Source organism: Acomys minous (genome assembly GCF_964271855.1).
Source record: "Acomys minous genome assembly, chromosome: 7".
Classification (NCBI taxonomy): domain Eukaryota; kingdom Metazoa; phylum Chordata; class Mammalia; order Rodentia; family Muridae; genus Acomys; species Acomys minous.
The window spans coordinates 37,915,666-37,925,784 of NC_140488.1; the positions used below are offsets into that span (position 1 = coordinate 37,915,666).

The following is a 10,119-nucleotide window of genomic DNA, read 5'->3' on the forward strand; positions in this document are numbered from 1 at the left end:
TGCTTTTCTTTTAGAGGACTTGGGTTAGGAGCTCCCAGCATACATACAGTTCTGGCCTCTTTGAGCACCTGCAAACATTACAGATAAGCAGGCACACACATACACATACACATAAATAATTTTTAACGTGATAAACTTTTCCTTCTTTGCTAGAGTATTTTGTAAAACCTCTATTAAATAAGTGTAGGGTCGTTACATAAGCAGGTCACAAAACTAGAAAATACTACGTGGTTAATATTTAAGTAATCAGAAAAGCATGCAGACATATGAAAAACAGGCTGTAGGAAAAGGTTGGATTCTTTAACACATTTATTTTAAAACTTAATTCAAGCTCTATGAATGTACATAAATGTATAATTTGCTTTATACTCTCTTTATGGTTCTTTACATATGAAAAATTATGTAATAATTTCTAGAACAAAATAAAAAAGATTGTTTGACAAAAGGGAGTACAAGGAATTATAGAAGCACACCAACAAAAACTATAAGGAATAAACTGTTATGGGCAGGCACACACTGGTCTTAAATTATACTTTTGTTTTCCTAGAAAAAGCAAGAGAACAGATTGAAACACATCTGAAAATATAAGAGTAAGAGGTTTTAAGACAAAATCTGAATGACTTAGGAAAATAAAATGGGGGAAAAAGCCCTTTGAAATATACAATGAGATTATTTCCATGAGTAGAAAAAAGAAAAAAAAATCTTGATTGGAAGTTGTGGGCATGGTAGCCAGAACAGAAAGGATGACATCACTGTGGAATCAGGGGTGCACCAGCCATCTCACAATGAGAGTTGGGAACCCCTTGTCAAGTTATGCTTACCTTTATGTGCAGTAGCTAAGGGACTGAGACAAGGGTACTCCAAGAGACCTGGAACAGGTGAGCCGCTGGGACAGTGGAACCCAGCAATCTGGACATGAGGGCATCTCGATTTCCATGTGAGCCTTGTCATAGTTGTTATTGCCCTTAGCAACTGGGAGATGCAGAAAAGGGGTCTGAGCTCAAATCAAGACACTTCTTGCCTCTGTGGCAGAGGACCTCAAGTAAAGAGGTCAAGAGGCCTAATAAGAAACTGAGGTTCAGAGCTCACATGTTTCCAGCAAAGTCACTACTAGCAAGAAAGTTCAACAAAACTGCTTTATTCTCCCCCACGAAGGAGATTACCATCCAGGTTCAAAATAGCATCTTTGTGCTTGGCTGGACTCAAGTTGGGTCCAGCTGCTCACCTAATTTAGCTAAGCTCAGGCTGGACTCCGCTAGATTCACGAAGGCTTCTCTGGCCTGGGCTCGACTCCCCAGGAATCTGTTGGACTAGTTAGACTTGGTTGGATTTGGCTGGGCTTCGTTAGGTCCCTCTCAGCTTGTTTTGAAGGCAAGCTCCAGCTGTTTGGCTAGTTTGGGCTCGGCTAGGCTAGACTAGGCTTGGCAAAACTCGGGTAGCCCCATTTGGCCGTGATTCAGCTTGTCTAGGACTTGGCTGTGTTCTGCCAGTCTCGGCAAAGCTCAGATAGGCTACTCTGGCCTCAGCTAGGTTTGGCCTGGCTGGCCTGGGACTCAGTTAGACCTGGCTGTACTAGGTTAGACGTGGATGAGACTCAGTTATGTTCGGTTAGGCTTAGCAAAGGTCCACTTGGTTCCTCTGGGTGGGTCAGAACTGGGACTTGGCTAGTCTCGAAGGAGACTTGGCTTGGTTTGGCTTTGTTCACTGGACTGGATTGACTCAGTTGAATCCAACAGGGCTTGGCTAGGTTTGGGTAGCCCTGGCAAAGCACTGTGGGACTTTGGCTGGGTTAGCCTCAACTCAATTTGGCTGAGCTCTGAAATAGATTAGGTGTGTTCAGCTCCACAGCTCTCAGTTTCTCGATGATAGCAATCCATGACCCATCTACCATGCTAAGGATCATGGAATGTGATTGGAGGTCATTGAGAGCTGTTATGAGAGAGTGGCCAGCTGGCTCAGGCAGCCTTTTGTCCTCCACTGTAGATCTTTCTAGCTCTGTGATGGCTGAAGGGTAACACTGTTTCAGGGAAAGCAACAAAAATCCCAGGAGTGACTGTGTGACTTTCCGGGCATTTGGAAGTAGACACCTAACTAACTTCCAGGATGTGGCTGCTTTTACCCTTCCTGTAAGACAAAGGAAATTCTTTCTCCCTCTGCCTTTCCCTTAGGTCAGAGAGCGCTTGCATTTTTTGGTGCCTCTTCATCGCCCTCCAAGTGCCTGGCTTTCCTCTTTGGAGGACTCGGAGGACTAGTAGGTGCTAGGGTGTAGGCTTTTATCTCGTGGCTGATCTGGCAGTGCTTTTAAGCCTCAACATTTCCAGGGACATGCCACAGCAGAACAGGATGCCTCATTCTGGACAGAGCTGGAGAGTTTCCCCAACCAAATTGCCTGAGTGGACACTTTGGACAGCCCCAGACATGGATTGGCAGGGAGACCAGGAACTCTCCGGACCACACACTGAGGCAAACCAAATGGAAACACCTAAATTGTATTCCTGAAGACATTATACAATTCCACAGAGAAAGATGCAAACTTTGACATTTTCTACGTACAACTTCCGAGTTTCATCCAACAAAAATGCATCAGAAACTGAGTTCATCACAGTTCTTCATTAGCACATAGTCTTCATGGGGAGAAACGTTAGATAGAAAATGAATAATGAACTGAATTGAGAGACTTTTCCCTAGCCTTATGCGTCACGTTATATTATAAAGTTTTTGTTCAAACATATAATGTTAGCTCTGGTGGGTATGCACCTAGGAGTGGAATTGCTGTCACATCTGGAACTCTGTGTTTAGCTCTTTTGAGTGCTCCACATGACTTCACTGTTCCCCATTCTCAGGTGTAAGGGGATGTGCATTCCACTTTCCTCTCCTCACTGTCACCAGCTCCCTCCCTTTTTTGCTTTATATTTCAATGGGATGTTTACTTGTCTAGACTGAATGCTTTTTGGTCATTTGGTTTGCCTAGTTGTCCTCCAGTTTAATGAATGCCTTTTCAACATTATACAGATCAGGAGCTGGTTGTAGGGAGTACGTGGTTCCACTAGGGAGGCAGCAACAAGGACGGTAGTGCACTAAGTGCTCTGCTAGAAGTGAACAGTGACACTGTGGGAAGCAGAAACACACAGCTCAGCTTGAGGAGGTTAGAGGGAAAAAAAGTGTTACACAAGCCTTTTCTAGAAAGAGTCTTGTTCTGCCTCTGGTTTTTAGATTTTTATTGTAATCAAATGTATTCAAATATAACTCCCTCTTTTGAAACAGGGTCTTGCTATGTAGCCCAGGCTAGCCCTAAGCTTGTGATCCTTCTGTCTCAGCCTCCAGAGTGCTGCTTACGATGCAGCCATACATATTAAGCTCAATGGTTCTATGGCATTTGTCTTTTTGTTAATTTGAAAGAATCTCTAATGGTAGTCTTAAGATGTACTCATTTGATCTGGGCATGGTGGCGCACGCCTTTAATCCCAGCACTCAGGAGGCAGAGGCAGGCGATCGCTGTGAGTTCGAGGCCAGCCTGGTCTACAAAGTGAGTCCAGGACAGCCAAGGCTAACACAGAGAAACTCTGTCTCGAAAAACAAAACAAACAAAACAAACAAAAACTCGATTTATTCATTTGAGGAATATCTTGAGGAACAGAAACCATCATAGTAATTACATTCTGAACACGATTATGTCTGTGTACAGTTACACTTATTGTACTAGTCACAGTATTCAGGAAATTAAACCAGGCAAGATGCCCATCAACAGACAGATGAAGAAAGTGTGTGTGTGCGTGCATGTGTGTGTGTGTGTGTGTGTGTGTGTGTGTGTGTGTGTGTGTAATGAAATGGCTCATCAAGTAAAAGCTCTTGCCACCAAGTCTGATAATAATATGATCCCTGGGACATACATGGCAGAGGAAGAGAATTGACTCCTGAGTGTCCTGTGACCTGCACACATATGCATGCATGTGTACACACACACACACACACACACACACACACAGCATTTAATAAAGTAAAAAATATAGGACACAGCAAATTGAGTTTTATTCAGACTTAAGAAAAAAATGTAATCATGACATTTTCTGGAAATGGACAGAAGTAGAGATCATTATGTTAAGTAAAAATAACCAGAGTTGGAAAGCCAAATACTGCCTTTTCTCACATGTGGAATCTCTCTCTCTCTCTCCCTCTCCCTCCCTCTCCCTCCCTCCTTCCCTCCCTCCCCCCCCTCTGTGTGTGTATGTGTGTGTGTGTGGTAAAATAGAAATGGGACTGTGAAACGAGAGGAAGCAATCTGAAGGGAGGAAGGAGGAGGAAAGAGGCAGTCATAGAATGTGTGTTACAAGAAAACGGAAGGAAGGGATGTTAGTACCAAGCAACAGAGGTGGTAAGGGGCCTGCGGGAGGGTAGGGAAGAAGAGAGACAAACAGAACAACATACAATGACATACATGTAGAACATCTCATAATGAAGCCCATGACTTACTAATGGATTTAATTAAACACATTGATGTTGTGTGTGTGTGTGTGTGTGGGTGTTTTGTTGTTGTTTTTTTTTTTAAGAGAACAACTCCCTACGCATTATCTATGCTCAGAAGTAGCCACGTTGTACTCTTAAGTCTTTGAATATTTACCTTTCTATATTTAAATGGAATATTTTTATTTGAGACATGAAAAAATAAGTCCCGATGGGGGCTAACTTCCATTTCCCCTTTTCATTTTTTCTGTACGGGTGTTTTGCCTGCATGTGTGTCTGGGCACTGTGTGCATGCAGTGCCTGGGGAGACCAGAAGGGGCACTGGATCTCCAGGAACTGGAGTTGCAGAGGGTTGTCAGCTGCCATGTGGCGTCTGTGTAGCAAGGACCTGAAGTAAGACGATGGATATTTTAAAGACTTCACCAAGGAACTGTTTTCCCCAGTTACGGCAGTGCCACGCAGCCTCAGGAAGTCACCATGCCACAACGCAAATGTCACTTTTACTCAAACCTGGAAGGCAGAAGAAGCAGAGTCACAGAAGCGGGATGGTAGGACAGGGATTGCATTCGTTTCTTGAGTAGACTTCCTGAATTATGAAACATTATAGAAATTATAGAATACATTTGGAATTACGTGTAGTAATTTGCATAACAATATATTATATAACAGTATGCACCTTTCTCACACATGGTCATTATGTAATATACTTATATTTGGATTTTAATTAAAAATCTACGGAAATGTTTTTTTTCTCATCATCTGAATACCTGTACTATGTCAGTGTTTTTGCCTTTTGGCCTCTAAATGCTAAATCAGTGTCTGGCTTTCACAGAGAGATTTACTGACTTTTGTGTAATAGAATGAAAGGAACATTTTACTTTTTATTACTTATAAAATGGAGAGAAGAGATGATGGATGCAATATGTTCTAGGGCTTAATCCACATTCCCCTGGGATGTTGTTTTTATTTATTTATTTTACTTTATTTTATTTTTTAAAAACAGGGTCTCACCATGGAGTGCTGGCTGGCCTGGAACTTACTATGTAGATCAGGCTGGCCTTGAATACAGAGTTCTGCCTGCTGCTGCCTCCTGAGTGATGAAATTAAAGGTGTGCGCCACCACAACTGGCCAATTTATTTTAAAATGATATGTAAGTGTATGTGAGTGCAGATGCCCTTGGATATCAGAGGATCTCCTGCAACTGCAGTTACCGATGGTTGTCAGCTGCCAGGTGGGTGTTGGATCCTCTGTAGGTGTAGCCAACGCTCTTAATAGGTGAACCATCTCTCTAGCTGTCGCCTATGTTTCTATTAATTAATTATCAGAATATTTATGCTACTATTATGTACTATGAAATTGTAAAGTGCCAAGAGCCACCTTGTTAAGGGAGCTCACTAGGCATGTGGGCTGTCTAAAAGGTGATCTGGTATTTGCGAGGTCTTGTACCATGATGCACCCCCAAACAGCTTCCAGCCTCTGACATTCTGTCAGGTGCTACCAGCCCTGATTTTGTTGTGTATATCCATTAAATATCCCTCAAGATGGGACCAGGTAAATCCACAGATAGATGAATTTTCACCGATATTATTAAGCATATAGATAGACAGATTTTCACTGATATTATCAAATGTACTCTTAAGAAAAAAGATAACATAGAAACAGATATTTAAAACCGGTTGAAGGAGACAGGAGGAAAAGGCTTGCTGATGACAGTGTTTACTATATGGCATGTGCTCAGGCAGGCATTAGCAGATGAAGGAGAACTCCATGTAAATCAGAGTCTCTAGCCCCTCTTCCTCATGAAGGAATGAACTCCTCTGTTAACATCCCACCCAGGATTTAGGAACACTGTTTATCGTTTAGTAAAAGAGTCCCAGGAAAGCAGTTCAGAGAAAGATAATGATGGATCAGGAGAGGAAAATTCAGCCTCAGAGAAAGAACTTGACTTAGAAAAGAAAACAAAAATATACCATAACCCAGATTGGACCTCCTTGCACCACTTGGTCATAAGCCATCCCCCTGGATCACATAAAAAAAAAAAATTAAAGGAAGCCAAAAAGGACCTGTGGGATTTTCCGCTGCTGTTAAGCAGGTCCAAGGACAGGGTGAACCACTGAGGCGCTTTCCTGTGATTATGGGAGATGATGAACGGAAGGAGAAGGCTTCCTGGGAGCCTCTGCCATTTAAACTACTTAAGGAGATAAAACAGGCCACATCTGCCTGTGGACCCACTTCTCCATACACTCTCACTCTTGTGGAAGGTTTAGCCTCTCGATGGATGACTGCTTAGAGGAGGCAGTTTTTGTTTTTTTGTTTTGTTTTGTTTTGTTTACTTTGGAAAGTTGAATATGAGGACTCGGTTTGTAAAAATGACTGGAAAGAAAGGGAGGGGGAAGAAGTAACGTATGATATGCTTATGGGTGTGGGAGAATGGTTTGGAGCATCTGCTCAACTAAAATTGAAGCATTGCAGACAGTTACAGCCGCTGCTATAGAAGCGTGGAAACGCATACCTGTGGGAGATACAAATACCAGACGCCTCTCTAGTAAAAAAAAGAAAGAAAAAGCCTAAGGCCAACATGGCCGCCACTGCTGCTGGGAGCTGACGTGCCGCCGCCACCAAGCAGCCAGGGGGAAATCCGCCCGCATCACCGCCCTCGCTAGCCGCCGCGGGGCCCACAGCACGGGAGGCTGGGGTTGGGGCGGCACCCAGCGGCGGCTGCCGGGTCTTGTTAGAACAGACCCTGCGGCTATGCCGAGGGCCCAGAGAGGCCGGCGGCAGAGCAGGGGGGCCGGCGGGAGGGAGGAAGTAGACCTTCCTGCGAGTGCGAGCCAACCGGCAAACCGGACTGAAGGCTCCGATTGGGAAAATGAGGTGGAGGAAGCAAGATGAAGGGGCAGGTATGTCCCCTGTGCAGCCGCCCCCTGGCAGGATCGGAGCAGGACATGAATAGGCATGTGAAGCGTGGAGCGTTGCCTTTCTAAGAGGGAAGGCTCCTGCATGGCTGAGGATGACGCCGTGGACATCGAGCATGAGAACAGCAACCGCTTTGAGGAGTAGGAGTGGTGTGCGCAGAAGCGGATACAGGCCACCACGCTTCTGGAAGGTGGCTTCCGATGCTCCGGCTTCGTCATGTGCAGTGGCAAACAGAACCCTGACAGTGACGCCGACCTGGATGTGAATGGAGATGACACTCTGGAGTATGGGAAACCACAATACACGGAGGTCGATGTCATCCCTTGCACAGGAGAGGAACCTGGTGAAGCCAAGGAGAGAGAGAGGCACTCCGGGTCGCAGTCCTAAATGGCGGCCCCCCCAAGCACCCGCATCACACCCGAGTTCTCTAAATGGGTCAGTGATGAGATGCCATCCAGCAGCAATGGCGAAAGCAGCAAGCAGGAGGCTGTGCGGAAGACCTGCAAGAACTGACATTGAGAAAATCACTGACGATTCAGCTGTAACTACATTTGAGGCCCTGAAGGCTCGGGTCAGAGAGCTTGAATGGCAGCTATTTCGGGGGGGGGGGGGACACCGGTACAAATGCCTCATCTGCATGGACTCATATTCGATGCCCCTGACGTCGATCTAGTGTTAGCATGTGCACTGTGAAGAGTGCTGTCTGCGGACTCGGGGCGCCAAGAAGCTCTGTCCTTAGTGCAACACCCTCACAGCGCCTTGAGACCTGCGGAGGATCTACTTGTGAACGAGCCGTCCAGGCAGCTCTTGCCTCGGTGATAGTGATCTCCTCCCTCTCCCTTTGTACATACTTGCACACAGGTTCACCATGTACATACATGCACATACACACCCAAACACACATAGAGGACTCTGGATCCACAGTGGAACAGCCCTGCCTGCTTGCCCCTTCTGAACTTGGGGGGCCGTGCCTCTTTTGGCTCTGTTTCCAGGGTGGGGCAGGAAGGTGGGTTGGGGAGTAGCAGGGCAAAGGCTCCTGAGATCCATCCCTTAGACTGACTGACAGACATGCAAACACCAGACTGAAGCACATGTAATATAGACTGTTGTATGTTTACAATGTTGTGTATAAACGGGACACGTTGCTCTCTCCCACCTCCCCTTTGGTTGTGTGATTTTCTTCTTCTTCTTTTTTAATGACTCCTGGAAGCAGTGACGCCTTCAGGGCTGACTGGGGGCTCGGCCCAACCACCTCTTAAGGTGCCTGCTTTTCCCTCCCCACGGCGTCCCTTCCCTCTCCCATGTGCTTGGTGTTCAGTGGTGTATATTTCTTCTTCCAGACATGGGGCATGTGCCCCGAGGGATATGATCCTCTCCTTAGTCTTAGCTCATGGGGCTCATTATGAGGAGTTGGGGGAGGGTGAAAATGGGACCGAGCAGGAATGGTTGGGCTGCTGAGGGTGCCTGGCTGCCCAGCCTGCTGTTGAGAAGTGCTGCTCCCCGGGCAAGTGCTGTCCCTGCCTCTCCTGTGGGCCCTATGGTGTGACGCTGTGTCTGTATATTCTATACAAAGGTACTTGTCCTTTCCCTTTGTAAACTACATTTGACATGGATTAAACCAGTATAAACCAAAACAAAAAAGCAAAACCAAAAAAAAAAGCAAAACAAACAAACAAACAAAAAGCCAGAGGAACCGTTTGAGGAGTGTATTGCTTGGCTAACAGAAACAGTGGAGAGAATTGTTCCTACCACTGAAGCAAAAAGTATCATTTTAAAACGACTGACCGTTGAAAATGCTAACTCTGCTTGTCAGTCATTGCTGAGGCCAATAAAAAAATCTGGGAGTATTTCTGACTTTATTAAAGCCTGTGCTGAAGCCACACCCTCTTACCTCCAAACTATAGCAATTGCAGCCACTCTGCAAGGTCAGACTGCACCATGATTTCCAACTACAGAAGAAAGCAGAAAGTCTGATCAGGGAGGCATGACCTACAGATGCTGTTCATGTGGCTGCTTGGACATGTTAACCGTATCCTTATAAGACAAGAGGTCTCACTAACCTTAATGCTCCTAATCACACTCAGGGTACAAACCCAGACTTGCCTTGTTTGCTATGCCCTCGATGCCTGAGAGGGTACCACTGGCAAAGAGAATGTTATTCTCGTTTTCATAGAAATGGCACTGCCTTACCTAATGTTGATGTGCATTCTAATAATAATGGAAAACCACCTTTGAATCTGAAAAACTGGTTGAGGGGCCTGCCTCAGGTCCCTCAAACAATTGGGGTAACTCAACTGCCTCAGATAACCAATCCCTTTGTCAACAGAGATCAATCCATCAGCTGCAGTGAGCAAACCCAGACAGTGCAGGACTGGACCTCCGTGCCACCTCCACAACAATATTAACTTCTGACTCTCCTGTCTTTTGCCTACCTAGAGGAGTCTATGGTCCCCTGCCTAAGGGACATTAAGACTCAGATTAGGGCAAAGTTCTACTTCTGTACAGGAAAAGTGATCCCTAGGATAATTGATTCTGACTTTACTGGAGAAATTAAGATTATTGTACAGCACCCTACGACAACAGTTCAGATTCATTCAGAACAGAGAATTGGTCAATTGTTTTTACTTCCCTATCAGGTTTCAGGTAGCCTAGTTACTCAGGGTCCACTTGGAGCTACAAGATTTCCTCAAGTGACAAAGCTTTCTGTCCGTGTCCTTCCTGACCAGCAGGAATAAGACTCA

The 10,119-nt window shown here is 45.3% G+C and overlaps 1 pseudogene across 1 annotated transcript; it reads left to right on the top strand.

Annotated features, from left to right (window-relative positions):
• Positions 1–7,213: 7,213 nt before the first annotated feature.
• LOC311601154 (E3 ubiquitin-protein ligase RNF220-like) lies at positions 7,214–9,019 on the top strand (annotated as a pseudogene). The gene is made up of 2 exons: positions 7,214–7,249; positions 7,281–9,019. The product of its transcript is annotated as an E3 ubiquitin-protein ligase RNF220-like (transcript).
• Positions 9,020–10,119: the final 1,100 nt, after the last annotated feature.